We start from the raw sequence: 21,999 nt of genomic DNA, 5'->3' as shown, positions 1-21,999 counted from the left end.
TCTGGATTGTATCACGTAGTAATGTGGTACCACGCTGAAACAGTCAATTAAACCTGGTTTCGATCAATATTTTAGAGGATAACGCAAGTAAGGTCTGAGATAGGTCTAGGATTCGCCCTCATCAGGCTCATACTATCGCGTTTTCCACATACTTGTTGAATTGATCCTGGGTTTTTTCTCGTTTGGATCACGTAGTAATGTGGTACCACACTCGAACAGCCCACTAAACCTGGTTTCGATCAATATTTTAGAGGATATTACAAGTTAGGTCTGGGATAGGTCTGGGATTCGCCCTCATCAGGCTCATACTTTCGCGTTCTTCACATACGTGTTGAACAGATCCTGGGTTTTTTCTGGATTGCATCACGCAGTAATTAAGTACAACACTGAAACAGTCGATTAAACCTGGTTTCGATCAATATTTTAGAGGATAACGCAAGTTAGGTCTGGGATAGGTCTGGGATTTGCCCTCTTCAGGCTCATTCTTTCGCATATTTCTCATACTTCATGGCTAGATCCTGGGCTGTTTTTGGATTGTATCACGTAGTAATGTGGTACCACGCTGAAACAGTCAATTGAACCTTGTTTCGATCAATATTTTAGAGGATAACGCAAGTTAGGTCTGGGATAGGTCTGGGATTTACCCTCATCAGGCTCATTCTTTCGCATATTTCTCATACTTCATGGCTAGATCCTGGGCTATTTCTGGATTGGGTCACGTAGTAATGTGGTACCACACTGAAACAGTCAATTAAACCTGGTTTCGATCAATATTTTAGAGGATAACGCATGTTAGGTCTAGGTTAGGTCTAGGATTTGCCCTCATCAGGCTCAAACTTTCGCGTTTTCCACATACTTGTTGAACAGATCCTGGGTTTTTTCTGGTTTGGGTCACGTAGTAATGTGGTACCACACAGAAACAATAAATTAAACCTGGTCTTGATAAATATTTTAGAGGATAACGCATGTTAGGTCTGGGTTAGGTCTAGGATTTGCCCTCATCAGACTCATGCTTTCGTATTTTTCACATACTTGTTGAACAAATCCTGAGTTTTTTCTGGTATGGATCACGTAGTAATGTGGTACCACACTGAAACATTCAATTAAACCTGGTCCTGATAAATATTTTTGAGGATAACGCATGTTAGGTCTGGGGTAGGTCTAGGATTTGCCCTCATCAGGCTCATACTTTCGCATATTTCTCATACTTCATGGCTAGATCCTGGGCTATTTCTGGATTGTATCACGTAGTAATGTGGTACCACGCTGAAACAGTCAATTAAACCTGGTTTCGATCAATATTTTAGAGGATAACGCAAGTAAGGTCTGAGATAGGTCTAGGATTCGCCCTCATCAGGCTCATACTATCGCGTTTTCCACATACTTGTTGAACTGATCCTGGGTTTTTACTGGTTTCGATCGCGTAGTAATGCGGTTCCACACTGAGAAAGGCGATTAAACCTGGTTTCGATCAGTATTTTAGAGGATAACGCAAGTTAGGTCTGGGATAGGTCTGGGATTCGCCCTCATCAGGCTCATACTTTCGCATATTTCTCATACTTCATGGTTGGATCCTGGGCTATTTCTGGATTGGATCGCGTAGTAATGTGGTGCCACACCGAAACAGTCAATTAAACCTGGTTTCGATCATTATTTTAGAGACTAATTCATGTTAGGTCTGGGTTACGTCTGGGATTTGCTCTCAACAGGCTCATTCTTTCGCATATTTCTCATACTTCATGGCTAGATCCTGGGCTATTTCTGGATTGGGTCACGTAGTAATGTGGTACCACACTGAAACAGTCAATTAAACCTGGTTTCGATCAATATTTTAGAGGATAACGCATGTTAGGTCTAGGTTAGGTCTAGGATTTGCCCTCATCAGGCTCATACTTTCGCGTTTTCCACATACTTGTTGAACAGATCCTGGGTTTTTTCTGGTTTGGGTCACGTAGTAATGTGGTACCACACTGGAACAGCCCACTAAACCTGGTTTCGATCAATATCTTAGAGGATATTACATGTTAGGTCTGGGATAGGTCTGGGATTCGCCCTCATCAGGCTCATACTTTCGCGTTCTTCACATACGTGTTGAACAGATCCTGGGTTTTTTCTGGATTGCATCACGCAGTAATGAAGTACAACACTGAAACAGTCGATTAAACCTGGTTTCGATCAATATTTTAGAGGATAACGCAAGTTAGGTCTGGGATAGGTCTGGGATTTGCCCTCATCAGGCTCATTCTTTCGCATATTTCTCATACTTCATGGCTAGATCCTGGGCTGGTTTGGATTGTATCACGTAGTAATGTGGTACCACGCTGAAACAGTCAATTGAACCTTGTTTCGATCAATATTTTAGAGGATAACGCAAGTTAGGTCTGGGATAGGTCTAGGATTTGCCCTCATCAGGCTCATTCATTCGCATATTTCTCATACTTGATGGCTAGATGCTGGGCTTTTTCTGGATTGCATCACGTAGTAGTGTGGCACCACACTGAAACAGTCGATTAAACCAGGTTTCGATCAATATTTTTGAGGATAACGCATGTTAGGTCTAGGTTAGGCCTGGGATTTTCTCTCATCAGACTCATACTTTCGCATTCTTCACATACTTGTTGAACGGATCCTGGGTTTTTTCTGGTTTGGATCACGTAGAAATGTGGGACCACACTGAAACAGTCAATTGAACCTTGTTTCGATCAATATTTTAGAGGATAACGCAAGTTAGGTCTGGGATAGGTCTGGGATTTACCCTCATCAGGCTCATTCTTTCGCATATTTCTCATACTTCATGGCTAGATCCTGGGCTATTTCTGGATTGGGTCACGTAGTAATGTGGTACCACACTGAAACAGTCAATTAAACCTGGTTTCGATCAATATTTTAGAGGATAACGCATGTTAGGTCTAGGTTAGGTCTAGGATTTGCCCTCATCAGGCTCATACTTTCGCGTTTTCCACATACTTGTTGAACAGATCCTGGGTTTTTTCTGGTTTGGGTCACGTAGTAATGTGGTACCACACTGAAACAATCCATTAAACCTGGTTTCGATCAATATTTTAGAGGATAACGCATGTTAGGTCTAGGTTAGGTCTGGGATTTGCTCTCATCAGGCTCATTCTTTCGCATATTTCTCATACTTGATGGCTAGATCCTGGGCTTTTTCTGGATTGCATCACGTAGTAATGTGGTGCCACACTGAAACATTCAATTAAACCTGGTTTCGATCAATATTATAGAGCATAACGCAAGTTAGGTCTAGGATAGGTCTGGGATTCGCCCTCATCAAGCTCATACTTTCGCATATCTCTCATACTTCATGGCTAGATCCTGGGCTATTTCTGGATTGGATCACGTAGTAATGTGGTACCACAATGAAACATTCAATTAAACCTGATCTTGATAAATATTTTAAAGGATAACGCATGTTAGGTCTAGGTTAGGTCTGGGATTTGCTGTCATCAGGCTCATTCTTTCGCATATTTCTCATACTTGATGGCTAGATCCTGGGCTTTTTCTGGACTGCATCACGTAGTAATGTGGTGCCACACTGAAACATTCAATTAATCCTGGTTTCGATCAATATTTTAGAGGATAACGCATGTTAGGTCTGGGTTAGGTCTAGGATTTGCCCTCATCAGACTCATGCTTTCGTATTTTTCACATACTTGTTGAACAAATCCTGAGTTTTTTCTGGTATGGATCACGTAGTAATGTGGTACCACACAGAAACAATAAATTAAACCTGGTCTTGATAAATATTTTAGAGGATAACGCATGTTAGGTCTGGGTTAGGTCTAGGATTTGCCCTCATCAGACTCATGCTTTCGTATTTTTCACATACTTGTTGAACAAATCCTGAGTTTTTTCTGGTATGGATCACGTAGTAATGTGGTACCACACTGAAACATTCAATTAAACCTGGTCTTGATAAATATTTTTGAGGATAACGCATGTTAGGTCTGGGGTAGGTCTAGGATTTGCCCTCATCAGGCTCATACTTTCGCATATTTCTCATACTTCATGGCTAGATCCTGGGCTATTTCTGGATTGTATCACGTAGTAATGTGGTACCACGCTGAAACAGTCAATTAAACCTGGTTTCGATCAATATTTTAGAGGATAACGCAAGTAAGGTCTGAGATAGGTCTAGGATTCGCCCTCATCAGGCTCATACTATCGCGTTTTCCACATACTTGTTGAATTGATCCTGGGTTTTTTCTCGTTTGGATCACGTAGTAATGTGGTACCACACTCGAACAGCCCACTAAACCTGGTTTCGATCAATATTTTAGAGGATATTACAAGTTAGGTCTGGGATAGGTCTGGGATTCGCCCTCATCAGGCTCATACTTTCGCGTTCTTCACATACGTGTTGAACAGATCCTGGGTTTTTTCTGGATTGCATCACGCAGTAATTAAGTACAACACTGAAACAGTCGATTAAACCTGGTTTCGATCAATATTTTAGAGGATAACGCAAGTTAGGTCTGGGATAGGTCTGGGATTTGCCCTCTTCAGGCTCATTCTTTCGCATATTTCTCATACTTCATGGCTAGATCCTGGGCTGTTTTTGGATTGTATCACGTAGTAATGTGGTACCACGCTGAAACAGTCAATTGAACCTTGTTTCGATCAATATTTTAGAGGATAACGCAAGTTAGGTCTGGGATAGGTCTGGGATTTACCCTCATCAGGCTCATTCTTTCGCATATTTCTCATACTTCATGGCTAGATCCTGGGCTATTTCTGGATTGGGTCACGTAGTAATGTGGTACCACACTGAAACAGTCAATTAAACCTGGTTTCGATCAATATTTTAGAGGATAACGCATGTTAGGACTAGGTTAGGTCTAGGATTTGCCCTCATCAGGCTCAAACTTTCGCGTTTTCCACATGCTTGTTGAACAGATCCTGGGTTTTTTCTGGTTTGGGTCACGTAGTAATGTGGTACCACACAGAAACAATAAATTAAACCTGGTCTTGATAAATATTTTAGAGGATAACGCATGTTAGGTCTGGGTTAGGTCTAGGATTTGCCCTCATCAGACTCATGCTTTCGTATTTTTCACATACTTGTTGAACAAATCCTGAGTTTTTTCTGGTATGGATCACGTAGTAATGTGGTACCACACTGAAACATTCAATTAAACCTGGTCCTGATAAATATTTTTGAGGATAACGCATGTTAGGTCTGGGGTAGGTCTAGGATTTGCCCTCATCAGGCTCATACTTTCGCATATTTCTCATACTTCATGGCTAGATCCTGGGCTATTTCTGGATTGTATCACGTAGTAATGTGGTACCACGCTGAAACAGTCAATTAAACCTGGTTTCGATCAATATTTTAGAGGATAACGCAAGTAAGGTCTGAGATAGGTCTAGGATTCGCCCTCATCAGGCTCATACTATCGCGTTTTCCACATACTTGTTGAACTGATCCTGGGTTTTTACTGGTTTCGATCGCGTAGTAATGCGGTTCCACACTGAGAAAGGCGATTAAACCTGGTTTCGATCAGTATTTTAGAGGATAACGCAAGTTAGGTCTGGGATAGGTCTGGGATTCGCCCTCATCAGGCTCATACTTTCGCATATTTCTCATACTTCATGGTTGGATCCTGGGCTATTTCTGGATTGGATCGCGTAGTAATGTGGTGCCACACCGAAACAGTCAATTAAACCTGGTTTCGATCATTATTTTAGAGACTAATTCATGTTAGGTCTGGGTTACGTCTGGGATTTGCTCTCAACAGGCTCATTCTTTCGCATATTTCTCATACTTCATGGCTAGATCCTGGGCTATTTCTGGATTGGGTCACGTAGTAATGTGGTACCACACTGAAACAGTCAATTAAACCTGGTTTCGATCAATATTTTAGAGGATAACGCATGTTAGGTCTAGGTTAGGTCTAGGATTTGCCCTCATCAGGCTCATACTTTCGCGTTTTCCACATACTTGTTGAACAGATCCTGGGTTTTTTCTGGTTTGGGTCACGTAGTAATGTGGTACCACACTGGAACAGCCCACTAAACCTGGTTTCGATCAATATCTTAGAGGATATTACATGTTAGGTCTGGGATACGTCTGGGATTCGCCCTCATCAGGCTCATACTTTCGCGTTCTTCACATACGTGTTGAACAGATCCTGGGTTTTTTCTGGATTGCATCACGCAGTAATGAAGTACAACACTGAAACAGTCGATTAAACCTGGTTTCGATCAATATTTTAGAGGATAACGCAAGTTAGGTCTGGGATAGGTCTGGGATTTGCCCTCATCAGGCTCATTCTTTCGCATATTTCTCATACTTCATGGCTAGATCCTGGGCTGGTTTGGATTGTATCACGTAGTAATGTGGTACCACGCTGAAACAGTCAATTGAACCTTGTTTCGATCAATATTTTAGAGGATAACGCAAGTTAGGTCTGGGAGCGCGGTCGCACGCGGTGATGTACCGGCACCGCGTCGACCGTCGCGCGGGGGTGGGGGCGGTCCCGGGCGGGCAGGAACCTGCTTGGGGCGATTTGAAGCGCCAGGCCCGGCAGTCCGTGTTGCTCGCGTGGCAGGAGCGGCTGGCTCTGCCAACCGCGGGGCACCGGACTGTCGGGGCTGTTCGGCCACTCCTGAAGGAGTGGCTGGACAGAGGCCATGGCAGCCTCACCTACCGGCTGGCACAGGTATTTTCCGGGCATGGCAGCTTCGGAAGATACCTGTGCCGGATAGGGAAGGAGCCGACGGCGCGTTGCTGCCACTGCGACGCTGAGCAGGACACGGCGGATCATACCCTGGAGGTATGCCCCGCGTGGGAGGGGGAGCGCCGTGTCCTGGTCGGCGTCGTCGGGCGGGATGTCTCGCTGCCGGGCGTGGTGCGCGCCATGCTCGGCAGCGAGGAGAAGTGGAGGGCCGTGGCCTCCTTCTGCGAGAACGTAATGTTGCAGAAGGAGGCCGCGGGGAGGGAGCGCGAGCTTCAGCGGCGCGCTGAAGCTCGCGCTCGTGCGGTGGCCCGAGGTCGTCGCCCGGTCGCGAGGCGTCGCGGGCGGCCGCCTCGGCGTGGCGGATGACCTAGGCTGGGAGGGGGGTCCTGAGGGGACCCTCCTCCCAGCCAAGCGGCGCCGGGTCGGACCGGTTGGGGGTAGGAGTGCCTCCCCCTACCGGTCCGACGCAAGGGGAGGCACCCTCGGCGGTCTGGTGCGGCCATGAACGCCCGGCCGCCGAGGGGTGGAAACGGGGTCGCGGGCGGTTGCGAGTTGGGGCTCGCAGCCGCCACTAAACGCGGCCCCGGGACGGATAGCGGCGGGATGGAGTGGCCCCGTCCCGCCGCTATGAGGCAGTGTGTCTACTGGGGGGACCGATTGTCCCCCCGGGGGATGGGCGCGAAAGCGCGGGCACGGGGAGGATACCGGAAGAATGCTTCGAGCGATTCCCGGTATCCTCCCAAAGCGTGCCGAAGGGTCACCGTGGGGTTTTTAGTGGGTAGGTCCCGCGCCTGTCGTTGTACGGGCACGGGGAATCCCACACACCCCTCCCACCTCTCCCCAAGGAGGTGGGAGGGAGTCTTTCGAAGATTTTCCCCACGACAAAAAAAAAAAAAAAAAAAAAAAAAGTTAGGTCTGGGATAGGTCTAGGATTTGCCCTCATCAGGCTCATTCATTCGCATATTTCTCATACTTGATGGCTAGATGCTGGGCTTTTTCTGGATTGCATCACGTAGTAGTGTGGCACCACACTGAAACAGTCGATTAAACCAGGTTTCGATCAATATTTTTGAGGATAACGCATGTTAGGTCTAGGTTAGGCCTGGGATTTTCTCTCATCAGACTCATACTTTCGCATTCTTCACATACTTGTTGAACGGATCCTGGGTTTTTTCTGGTTTGGATCACGTAGAAATGTGGGACCAGACTGAAACAGTCAATTGAACCTTGTTTCGATCAATATTTTAGAGGATAACGCAAGTTAGGTCTGGGATAGGTCTGGGATTTACCCTCATCAGGCTCATTCTTTCGCATATTTCTCATACTTCATGGCTAGATCCTGGGCTATTTCTGGATTGGGTCACGTAGTAATGTGGTACCACACTGAAACAGTCAATTAAACCTGGTTTCGATCAATATTTTAGAGGATAACGCATGTTAGGTCTAGGTTAGGTCTAGGATTTGCCCTCATCAGGCTCATACTTTCGCGTTTCCCACATACTTGTTGAACAGATCCTGGGTTTTTTCTGGTTTGGGTCACGTAGTAATGTGGTACCACACTGAAACAATCCATTAAACCTGGTTTCGATCAATATTTTAGAGGATAACGCATGTTAGGTCTAGGTTAGGTCTGGGATTTGCTCTCATCAGGCTCATTCTTTCGCATATTTCTCATACTTGATGGCTAGATCCTGGGCTTTTTCTGGATTGCATCACGTAGTAATGTGGTGCCACACTGAAACATTCAATTAAACCTGGTTTCGATCAATATTATAGAGCATAACGCAAGTTAGGTCTAGGATAGGTCTGGGATTCGCCCTCATCAAGCTCATACTTTCGCATATCTCTCATACTTCATGGCTAGATGCTGGGCTATTTCTGGATTGGATCACGTAGTAATGTGGTACCACAATGAAACATTCAATTAAACCTGATCTTGATAAATATTTTAAAGGATAACGCATGTTAGGTCTAGGTTAGGTCTGGGATTTGCTGTCATCAGGCTCATTCTTTCGCATATTTCTCATACTTGATGGCTAGATCCTGGGCTTTTTCTGGACTGCATCACGTAGTAATGTGGTGCCACACTGAAACATTCAATTAAACCTGGTTTCGATCAATATTTTAGAGGATAACGCATGTTAGGTCTGGGTTAGGTCTAGGATTTGCCCTCATCAGACTCATGCTTTCGTATTTTTCACATACTTGTTGAACAAATCCTGAGTTTTTTCTGGTATGGATCACGTAGTAATGTGGTACCACACAGAAACAATAAATTAAACCTGGTCTTGATAAATATTTTAGAGGATAACGCATGTTAGGTCTGGGTTAGGTCTAGGATTTGCCCTCATCAGACTCATGCTTTCGTATTTTTCACATACTTGTTGAACAAATCCTGAGTTTTTTCTGGTATGGATCACGTAGTAATGTGGTACCACACTGAAACATTCAATTAAACCTGGTCTTGATAAATATTTTTGAGGATAACGCATGTTAGGTCTGGGGTAGGTCTAGGATTTGCCCTCATCAGGCTCATACTTTCGCATATTTCTCATACTTCATGGCTAGATCCTGGGCTATTTCTGGATTGTATCACGTAGTAATGTGGTACCACGCTGAAACAGTCAATTAAACCTGGTTTCGATCAATATTTTAGAGGATAACGCAAGTAAGGTCTGAGATAGGTCTAGGATTCGCCCTCATCAGGCTCATTCTTTCGCATATTTCTCATACTTCATGGCTAGATCCTGGGCTATTTCTGGATTGGGTCACGTAGTAATGTGGTACCACACTGAAACAGTCAATTAAACCTGGTTTCGATCAATATTTTAGAGGATAACGCATGTTAGGTCTAGGTTAGGTCTAGGATTTGCCCTCATCAGGCTCATACTTTCGCGTTTTCCACATACTTGTTGAACAGATCCTGGGTTTTTTCTGGTTTGGGTCACGTAGTAATGTGGTACCACACTGGAACAGCCCACTAAACCTGGTTTCGATCAATATCTTAGAGGATATTACATGTTAGGTCTGGGATAGGTCTGGGATTCGCCCTCATCAGGCTCATACTTTCGCGTTCTTCACATACGTGTTGAACAGATCCTGGGTTTTTTCTGGATTGCATCACGCAGTAATGAAGTACAACACTGAAACAGTCGATTAAACCTGGTTTCGATCAATATTTTAGAGGATAACGCAAGTTAGGTCTGGGATAGGTCTGGGATTTGCCCTCATCAGGCTCATTCTTTCGCATATTTCTCATACTTCATGGCTAGATCCTGGGCTGGTTTGGATTGTATCACGTAGTAATGTGGTACCACGCTGAAACAGTCAATTGAACCTTGTTTCGATCAATATTTTAGAGGATAACGCAAGTTAGGTCTGGGATAGGTCTAGGATTTGCCCTCATCAGGCTCATTCATTCGCATATTTCTCATACTTGATGGCTAGATGCTGGGCTTTTTCTGGATTGCATCACGTAGTAGTGTGGCACCACACTGAAACAGTCGATTAAACCAGGTTTCGATCAATATTTTTGAGGATAACGCATGTTAGGTCTAGGTTAGGCCTGGGATTTTCTCTCATCAGACTCATACTTTCGCATTCTTCACATACTTGTTGAACGGATCCTGGGTTTTTTCTGGTTTGGATCACGTAGAAATGTGGGACCACACTGAAACAGTCAATTGAACCTTGTTTCGATCAATATTTTAGAAACAGTCAATTAAACCTGGTTTCGATCATTATTTTAGAGACTAATTCATGTTAGGTCTGGGTTACGTCTGGGATTTGCTCTCAACAGGCTCATTCTTTCGCATATTTCTCATACTTCATGGCTAGATCCAGGGCTATTTCTGGATTGGGTCACGTAGTAATGTGGTACCACACTGAAACAGTCAATTAAACCTGGTTTCGATCAATATTTTAGAGGATAACGCATGTTAGGTCTAGGTTAGGTCTAGGATTTGCCCTCATCAGGCTCATACTTTCGCGTTCTCCACATACTTGTTGAACAGATCCTGGGTTTTTTCTGGTTTGGGTCACGTAGTAATGTGGTACCACACTGGAACAGCCCACTAAACCTGGTTTCGATCAATATCTTAGAGGATATTACATGTTAGGTCTGGGATAGGTCTGGGATTCGCCCTCATCAGGCTCATACTTTCGCGTTCTTCACATACGTGTTGAACAGATCCTGGGTTTTTTCTGGATTGCATCACGCAGTAATTAAGTACAACACTGAAACAGTCGATTAAACCTGGTTTCGATCAATATTTTAGAGGATAACGCAAGTTAGGTCTGGGATAGGTCTGGGATTTGCCCTCATCAGGCTCATTCTTTCGCATATTTCTCATACTTCATGGCTAGATCCTGGGCTGGTTTGGATTGTATCACGTAGTAATGTGGTACCACGCTGAAACAGTCAATTGAACCTTGTTTCGATCAATATTTTAGAGGATAACGCAAGTTAGGTCTGGGATAGGTCTAGGATTTGCCCTCATCAGGCTCATTCATTCGCATATTTCTCATACTTGATGGCTAGATGCTGGGCTTTTTCTGGATTGCATCACGTAGTAGTGTGGCACCACACTGAAACAGTCGATTAAACCAGGTTTCGATCAATATTTTTGAGGATAACGCATGTTAGGTCTAGGTTAGGCCTGGGATTTTCTCTCATCAGACTCATACTTTCGCATTCTTCACATACTTGTTGAACGGATCCTGGGTTTTTTCTGGTTTGGATCACGTAGAAATGTGGGACCACACTGAAACAGTCAATTGAACCTTGTTTCGATCAATATTTTAGAGGATAACGCAAGTTAGGTCTGGGATAGGTCTGGGATTTACCCTCATCAGGCTCATTCTTTCGCATATTTCTCATACTTCATGGCTAGATCCTGGGCTATTTCTGGATTGGGTCACGTAGTAATGTGGTACCACACTGAAACAGTCAATTAAACCTGGTTTCGATCAATATTTTAGAGGATAACGCATGTTAGGTCTAGGTTAGGTCTAGGATTTGCCCTCATCAGGCTCATACTTTCGCGTTTTCCACATACTTGTTGAACAGATCCTGGGTTTTTTCTGGTTTGGGTCACGTAGTAATGTGGTACCACACTGAAACAATCCATTAAACCTGGTTTCGATCAATATTTTAGAGGATAACGCATGTTAGGTCTAGGTTAGGTCTGGGATTTGCTCTCATCAGGCTCATTCTTTCGCATATTTCTCATACTTGATGGCTAGATCCTGGGCTTTTTCTGGATTGCATCACGTAGTAATGTGGTGCCACACTGAAACATTCAATTAAACCTGGTTTCGATCAATATTATAGAGCATAACGCAAGTTAGGTCTAGGATAGGTCTGGGATTCGCCCTCATCAAGCTCATACTTTCGCATATCTCTCATACTTCATGGCTAGATCCTGGGCTATTTCTGGATTGGATCACGTAGTAATGTGGTACCACAATGAAACATTCAATTAAACCTGATCTTGATAAATATTTTAAAGGATAACGCATGTTAGGTCTAGGTTAGGTCTGGGATTTGCTGTCATCAGGCTCATTCTTTCGCATATTTCTCATACTTGATGGCTAGATCCTGGGCTTTTTCTGGACTGCATCACGTAGTAATGTGGTGCCACACTGAAACATTCAATTAAACCTGGTTTCGATCAATATTTTAGAGGATAACGCATGTTAGGTCTGGGTTAGGTCTAGGATTTGCCCTCATCAGACTCATGCTTTCGTATTTTTCACATACTTGTTGAACAAATCCTGAGTTTTTTCTGGTATGGATCACGTAGTAATGTGGTACCACACAGAAACAATAAATTAAACCTGGTCTTGATAAATATTTTAGAGGATAACGCATGTTAGGTCTGGGTTAGGTCTAGGATTTGCCCTCATCAGACTCATGCTTTCGTATTTTTCACATACTTGTTGAACAAATCCTGAGTTTTTTCTGGTATGGATCACGTAGTAATGTGGTACCACACTGAAACATTCAATTAAACCTGGTCTTGATAAATATTTTTGAGGATAACGCATGTTAGGTCTGGGGTAGGTCTAGGATTTGCCCTCATCAGGCTCATACTTTCGCATATTTCTCATACTTCATGGCTAGATCCTGGGCTATTTCTGGATTGTATCACGTAGTAATGTGGTACCACGCTGAAACAGTCAATTAAACCTGGTTTCGATCAATATTTTAGAGGATAACGCAAGTAAGGTCTGAGATAGGTCTAGGATTCGCCCTCATCAGGCTCATACTATCGCGTTTTCCACATACTTGTTGAACTGATCCTGGGTTTTTACTGGTTTCGATCGCGTAGTAATGCGGTTCCACACTGAGAAAGGCGATTAAACCTGGTTTCGATCAGTATTTTAGAGGATAACGCAAGTTAGGTCTGGGATAGGTCTGGGATTCGCCCTCATCTGGCTCATACTTTCGCATATTTCTCATACTTCATGGTTGGATCCTGGGCTATTTCTGGATTGGATCGCGTAGTAATGTGGTGCCACACCGAAACAGTCAATTAAACCTGGTTTCGATCATTATTTTAGAGACTAATTCATGTTAGGTCTGGGTTACGTCTGGGATTTGCTCTCAACAGGCTCATTCTTTCGCATATTTCTCACACTTGATGGCTAGATCCTGGGCTATTTCTGGATTGGATCACGTAGTAATGTGGCACCACACTAAAACAGTCAATTAAACCTGGTTTCATGAATATTTTAGAGGATAACGCAAGTTAGGTCTGGGATAGGTCTAGGATTTGCCCTCATCAGGCTCATTCTTTCGCATATTTCTCATACTTGATGGCTAGATCCTGGGCTTTTTCTGGATTGCATCACGTAGTAGTGTGGTACCACACTGAAACAGTCGATTAAACCAGGTTTCGATCAATATTTTTGAGGATAACGCATGTTAGGTCTAGGTTAGGCCTGGGATTTTCACTCATCAGACTCATACTTTCGCATTCTTCACATACTTGTTGAACGGAACCTGGGTTTTTTCTGGTTTGGATCACGTAGTAATGTGGGACCACACTCAAACAATCAATTAAACCTGGTCTTGATAAATATTTTAGAGGATAACGCATGTTAGGTCTGGGTTAGGTCTAGGATTTGCCCTCATCAGGCTCATACTTTCGCATATTTCTCATACTTCATGGCTGGATCCTGGGCTATTTCTGGATTGGATCGCGTAGTAATGTGGTGCCACACCGAAACAGTCAATTAAACCTGGTTTCGATCAATATTTTAGAGAATAATTCATGTTAGGTCTGGGTTAGGTCTGGGATTTGCTCTCAACAGGCTGATTCTTTCGCATATTTCTCATACTTGATGGCTAGATCCTGGGCTTTTTCTGGATTGCATCACGTAGTAATGTAGTACCACACTGAAACAGTCAATTAAACCTGGTTTCGATCAATATTTTAGAGGATAACGCATGTTAGGTCTGGGTTAGTTCTAGGATTTGCCCTCATCAGGCTCATACTTTCGCATATTTCTCATACTTCATGGCTGGACCCTGGGCTATTTCTGGATTGGATCACGTAGTAAAGTGGTACCACACTGAAACGTACAATGAAACCTGGTTTGGATAAATATTTTAGAGGGCAACGCATGTTAGGTCTAGGTTAGGCCTGGGATTTGCCCTCAGCAGGGTCATACTTTCGCAGTTCTAACATACATGTTGACCTGATCGAGGGTTTTATCTGCTTTCGATCACGTAGTAAAGTGGTACCACACTGAAACAGTCCATTAAACCTAGTTTCCATCAATATCTTAGAGGACAACGCACGTTAGGTATAGGTTAGGCCTGGGATTTGCCCTCATCAGACTCATGCTTTCGCTTTTTTCGCATTCTTGTTGAACAAATCCTGAGTTTTTTCTGGTATCGATCACGTAGTAATGTGGTACCACACCGAAACAGTCAATTAAACCTGGTTTCGTTCAATATTTTAGAGGATAACGCTAGTTATGTCTGGTATAGGTCTGGGATTTGCTCTCATCAGGCTCATTCTTCGCATATTTCTCATACTTGATGGCTAGATCCGGGGCTTTTTCTGGATTGCATCACGTAGTATTGAAGTACGACACTGAAACAGTCAATTAAACCTGGTTTCCATCAATATTTTAGAGGACAACGCATGTTAGGTATAGGTTACGCCTGGGATCTGCCCTCATCAGGGTCATACTTTCGCAGTTTTTACATACATGTTGACCTGATCGAGGGTTTTTTCTGCTTTGGATCACGTAGTAAAGTGGGAACCACACTGAAGCAGTCCATTAAACCTGGTATCGATCAATATTTTAGAGGATAACGCGTGTTAGGTCTGGGTTAGGTCTAGGATTTGCCCTCATCAGGCTCATACCTTCGCGTTTTTCACATACTTGTTGAACAGATCCTGGGTTTTTTCTGTATTGCATCACATAGTAATGTAGTACCACACTGAAACAGTCAATGAAACCTGGTTTCCATCAATATTTTAGAGGACAACGCTAGTTAGGTCTGGGATAGGTCTGGGATTTGCCCTCATCAGTGTCATACTTTCGCATATTTCTCATACTTCATGGCTAGATCCTGGGCTGTTTCAGGATTGTATCACGTAGTAATGTGGTACCACGCTGAAACAGTCGATTGAACCTGGTTTCGATCAATATTTTAGAGGATAACGCATGTTAGGTCTGGGTTAGTTCTAGGATTTGCCCTCATCAGGCTCATACTTTCGCATATTTCTCATACTTCATGGCTGGACCCTGGGCTATTTCTGGATTGGATCACGTAGTAAAGTGGTACCACACTGAAACGTACAATGAAACCTGGTTTGGATAAATATTTTAGAGGATAACGCATCTTAGGTCTGGGTTAGGTCTAGGATTTGCCCTCATCAGGGTCATACTTTCGCATATTTCTTATACTTCATGGATAGATCCTGGGCTATTTCTGGATTGGATCACGTAGTAATGTGGTACCACACCGAAACAGTCAATTAAACCTGGTTTCGTTCAATATTTTCGAGGATAACGCTAGTTATGTCTGGTATAGTTCTGGGATTTGCTCTCATCAGGCTCATTCTTTCGCATATTTCTCATACTTGATGGCTAGATCCGGGGCTTTTTCTGGATTGCGTCACGTAGTATTGAAGTACGACACTGAAACAGTCAATTAAACCTGGTTTCCATCAATATTTTAGAGGACAACGCATGTTAGGTATAGGTTACGCCTGGGATCTGCCCTCATCAGGGTCATACTTTCGCAGTTTTTACATACATGTTGACCTGATCGAGGGTTTTTTCTGCTTTGGATCACGTAGTAAAGTGGTACCACACTGAAGCAGTCCATTAAACCTGGTATCGATCAATATTTTAGAGGATAACGCAAGTTAGGTCTGGGATAGGTCTGGGATTCGCCCTCACCAGGCTCATACTTTCGCATTATTCTAATACTTCATGGCTAGATCCTGGGCTATTTCTGGATTGTATCACGTAGTAATGGGGTACCACACTGAAACATTCAATTGAACCTGGTCTTGATAAATATTTTAGAGGATAACGTATGTTAGGTCTGGGTTACGTCTAGGATTTGCCCTCATCAGGCTCATACTTTCGCATTATTCAAATACTTCATGGCTAGATCCTGGGCTATTTCTGGATTGGATCACGTAGTAATGTGGTACCACACTGAAACAGTCAATTAAACCTGGTTTCGATCATTATTTTTGAGGATAACGCATGATAGGTCTAGGTTTGGCCTGGGATTTTCACTCATCAGACGCATACTTTCGCATTCTTCACATACCTGTTGAACGGATCCTGGGTTTTTTCTGGTGTGGATCGCGTAGTAATGTGGGACCACACTGAAACAATCAATTAAACCTGGTCTTGATAAATATTTTAGAGGATAACGCGTGTTAGGTCTGGGTTAGGTCTAGGATTTGCCCTCATAAGGCTCATACTTTCGCGTTTTTCACATACTTGTTGAACAGATCCTGGATTTTTTCTGTATTGCATCACGTAGTAATGTAGTACCACACTGAAACAGTCAATGAAACCTGGTTTCCATCAATATTTTAGAGGACAACGCTAGTTAGGTCTGGGATAGGTCTGGGATTTGCCCTCATCAGTGTCATACTTTCGCATTTTTCACATACTTGTTGAACGGATCCTGGGTTTTTTCTGGTTTGGTTTACGTAGTAATGTGGTACCACACTGATACATTCAATTAAACCTGGTCTTGATAAATATTTTAGAGGATAACGCTTGATAGGTTTGGGTTAGGTCTAGGATTTGCCCTCATCAGGCTCATACTTTCGCATATTTCTCATACTTCATGGCTAGATCCTGGGCTGCTTCTGGATTGTATCACGTAGTAAAGTGGTACCACGCTGAAACAGTCAATTAAACCTGGTTTCGATCAATATTTTAGAGGATAACGCAAGTTAGGTCTGGGATAGGTCTGGGATTCGCCCTCACCAGGCTCATACTTTCGCGTTTTTCACATACTTGTTGAACAGATCCTGGATTTTTTCTGTATTGCATCACGTAGTAATGTAGTACCACACTGAAACAGTCAATGAAACCTGGTTTCCATGAATATTTTAGAGGACAACGCTAGTTAGGTCTGGGATAGGTCTGGGATTCGCCCTCATCAGGCTCATACTATCGCGTTTTCCACATACTTGTTGAACTGATCCTGGGTTTTTTCTGGTTTGGATCACGTAGCAATGTGGTACCACACTGAAACAGTCGATTAAACCAGGTTTCGATCAATATTTTTGAGGATAACGCATGTTACGTCTAGGTTAGGCCTGGGATTTTCAGTCATCAGACTCACACTTTCGCATTCTTCACATACTTGTTGAACGGATCCTGGGTTTTCTCTGGTTTGGATCACGTAGTAATGTGGGACCACACTGAAACAATCAATTAAACCTGGTCTGGATAAATATTTTAGAGGATAACGCATGTTAGGTCTGGGTTATGTCTAGGATTTGCCCTCGTCAGGCTCATACTTTCGCATATTTCTCATACTTCATGGCTAGATCCTGGGCTATTTCTGGATTGGATCACGTAGTAATGTGGTACCACACTGAAACAGTCAATTAAACCTGGTTTCGATCAATATTTTAGAGGATAACGCAAGTAAGGCCCGGGATAGGTATGAGATTTGCCCTCATCAGACTCATACTTTCGCACACTTCACATACTCGTTGAACAGATCCTGGGTTTTTTTCTGGTTTGGATCACGTAGTAATGTGGTACCACACTGAAACAGTCGATTAAACCTGGTTTCGATCAATATTATTGAGGATAACGCATGTTAGGTCTTGGTTAGGATTGGGATTTTCACTCATCAGACTAATACTTTCGCATTCTTCACATACTTGTTGGACGGATCTTGGGTTTTTTCTGGTGTGGATCACGTAGTAATGTGGTACCACGCTGAAACAGTCAATTAAACCTGGTCTTGATAAATATTTTAGAGGATAACGCATGTTAGGTCTGGGTTAGGTCTAGGATTTGCCCTCATCAGGCTCATACTTTCGCACATTTCTAATACTTCATGGCTAGATCCTGGGCTATTTCTGGATTGGATCACGTAGTAATGTGGTACCACACTGAAACAGTCGATTAAACCTGGTTTCGATCAATATTTTTGAGGATAACGCTTGTTAGGTCTAGGTTAGGCCTGGGATTTGCCCTCATCAGGCTCATACTTTCGCATATTTCTCATACTTCATAGATAGATCCTGGGCTAGTTCTGCATCGGATCACGCAGTAATGTGGTGCCACACTGAAACAGTCCACTCAACGTGGTTTCGATCAATATTTTAGAGGATAACGCATGTTATGTCTAGGTTAGGCCTAGGATTTGCCCTCATCAGGCTCATACTTTCGCATATTTCTCTTACTTCATAGCTAGATCCTGGGCTAATTCTGCATCGGATCACGCAGTAATGTGGTACCACACTGAAACAGTCCACTCAACGTGGTTTCGATCAATATTTTAGAGGATAACGTATGTTAGGTCAAGTTTAGGCCTGGGATTTGCCCTCATCAGGGACATACTTTCGCAGTTTTAACATACATGTTGACCTAATCGAGGGTTTTTTCTGCTTTGGATCACGTAGTAAAGTGGTACCACACTAAAACAGTCAATTAAACCTGGTTTCGATCAATATTTTAGAGGACAACGCAAGTTAGGTCTGGGATAGTTCTGGGATATGCCCTCATGAGGCTCATACTTTCGCGTTTTTCACATACTTGTTGAACAGATCCTGGGTTTTTTTTTGTTTGGATTAGGTAGTAATGAGGTACCACACTGAAGCAGTCCATTAAACCTGGTTTCGATCAATATTTTAGAGGATAACGCATGTTAGGTCAAGTTTAGGCCTGGGATTTGCCCTCATCAGGGACATACTTTCGCAGTTTTAACATACATGTTGACCTAATCGAGGGTTTTTTCTGCTTTGGATCACGTAGTAAAGTGGTACCACACTAAAACAGTCAATTAAACCTGGTTTCGATCAATATTTTAGAGGACAACGCATGTTAGGTCAAGTTTAGGCCTGGGATTTGCCCTCATCAGGGACATACTTTCGCAGTTTTAACATACATGATGACCTAATCGAGGGTTTTTTCTGCTTTGGATCACGTAGTAAAGTGGTACCACACTAAAACAGTCCATTAAACCTGGTTTCGATCAATATTTTTGAGGATAACGCATGTTAGGTCTAGGTTAGGCCTGGGATTTGCCCTCATCAGTCTCATACTTTCGCATATTTCTCATACTTCATAGCTAGATCCTGGGCTATTTTTGCATTGGATCACGCAGTAATGTGGTACCACACTGAAACAGTCAATTAGACCTGGTTTCGATCAATATTTTAGAGGATAACGCATGTTAGGTCTGGGTTAGGTCTGGGATTTGCCCCCATCAGACTCATAGTTTCGCATTTTTCACATACTGGTTGAACAGATCCTGGGTTTTTTCTGGTTTGGATCAGGCAGTAATGTGGTACCACACTGAAACAGTCCACTCAACGTGGTTTCGATCAATATCTTAGAGGATAACGCATGTTATGTCTAGGTTAGTCCTGGGATTTGCCCTCATCAGGCTCATACTTTCGCATATTTCACATACTTCATAGCTAGATCCAGGGCTATTTCTGCATTGGATCACGCAGTAATGTGGTACCACACTGAAACAGTCCACTCAACGTGGTTTCGATGAATATTTTAAAGGATAACTCATGTTAGGTCTAGGTTAGACCTGGGATTTGCCCTCATCAGAGTCATACTTTCGCATTTTTAACATACATGTTGACCTGATCGAGGGTTTTTTCTGCTTTGGGTCACGTAGTAGAGTGGTACCACACTGCAACAGTCCACTAAACCTGGTTTCGATCAATATTTTAGAGGATAACGCATGTTAGGTCTAGGTTAGGTCTGGGATTTGCTCTCATCAGGCTCATTCTTTCGCATATATCTCATACTTCATGGCTACATCCTCGGCTATTTCTGGATTGGATCACGTAGTAATGTGGTACCACACTGAAACAGTCAATTAAACCTGGTTTCGATCAATATTTTAGAGGATAACGCATGTTAGGTCTGGGATAGGTCTGGGATTTACCCTCATCAGACCCATACTTTCGCATATTTCTCATACTTCATGGCTAGATCCTGGGCTTTTTCTGCATTGGATCACGTAGTAATGTGGTACCACTCTGAAACAGTCCACTCAACGTGGTTTCGATCAATATTTTAGAGGATAACGCATGTTATGTCTGGGTTAGGCCTGGGATTTGCCCTCATCAGACTCATACTTTCGCATTTTTCACATACTTGTTAAACAGATCCATGGGTTTTTTTCTGGTTTCGATCATGTAGTAATGTGGTACCACACTGAAACAGTCGATTAAACCTGGTTTCGCTCAATATTTTTGAGGATAACGCATGTTAGGTCTAGGTTAGGCCTGGGTTTATCACTCATCAGACTCATACTTTCGCATTCTTCACATACTTGTTGAACGGATCCTGGGTTTTCTCTGGTTTGCATCACGTAGTAATGTGGTACCACACTGAAACATTCAATTAAACCTGGTCTTGATAAATATCTTACAGGATAACGCATGTTAGGCCTGGGTAAGGTCTAGGATTTGCCATCATCAGGCTCATACTTTCGCACATTTCTAATACTTCATGGCTAGATCCTGGGCTATTTCTGGATTGGATCACGTAGTAATGTGGTACCACACTGAAACAGTCCATTAAACCTGGTTTCGATCAATATTCTTGAGGATAACGCATGTTAGGTCTAGGTTAGGTCTGGGATTTGCTCTCATCAGGCTCATTCTTTCGCATATATCTCATACTTCATGGCTAGATCCTCGGCTATTTCTGGATTGGATCACGTAGTAATGTGGTACCACACTGAAACAGTCAATTAAACCTGGTTTCGATCAATATTTTTGAGGATAACGCATGTTAGGTCTGGGACAGGTCTGGGATTTGCCCTCATCAGACCCATACTTTCGCATATTTCTCGTACTTCATGGCTAGATCCTGGGCTTTTTCTGCATTGGATCACGTAGTAATGTGGTACCACTCTGAAACAGACCACTCAACGTGGTTTCGATCAATATTTTAGAGGATAACGCATGTTATGTCTAGGTTAGGCCTGGGATTTGCCCTCATCAGACTCATACTATCGCATTTTTCACATACTTGTTGAACAGATCCTGGGTTTTTTTCTGGCTTGGATCACGTAGTAGTGTGGTACCACACTGAAACAGTCGATTAAACCTGGTTTCGATCAATATTTTTGAGGATAACGCATGTTAGGTCTAGGTTAGGCCTGGGATTTGCCCTCATCAGGCTCATACTTTCGCATATTTCTCATACTTCATAGATAGATCCTGGGCTAATTCTGCATCGGATCGCGCAGTAATGTGGTGCCACACTGAAACAGTCCACTCAACGTGGTTTCGATCAATATTTTAGAGGATAACGCATGTTATGTCTAGGTTAGCCCTGGGATTTGCCCTCATCAGGCTCATACTTTCGCATATTTCTCATACTTCATAGCTAGATCCTGGGCTATTTCTGCATCGGATCACGCAGTAATGTGGTACCACAATGAAACAGTTCACTCAACGTGGTTTCGATCAATATTCTAGAGGATAACGCATGTTGTGTCTAGGTTAGGCCTGGGATTTGCCCTCATCAGACTCATACTTTCGCATTTTTCACATACTTGTTGAACAGATCCTGGGTTTTTTTCTGGCTT

The sequence above is a fragment of the Colletes latitarsis genome, chromosome 3 (assembly GCF_051014445.1).
Source record: "Colletes latitarsis isolate SP2378_abdomen chromosome 3, iyColLati1, whole genome shotgun sequence".
NCBI lineage: Eukaryota > Metazoa > Arthropoda > Insecta > Hymenoptera > Colletidae > Colletes > Colletes latitarsis.
Note: the sequence above shows the minus strand (reverse complement) of the source record.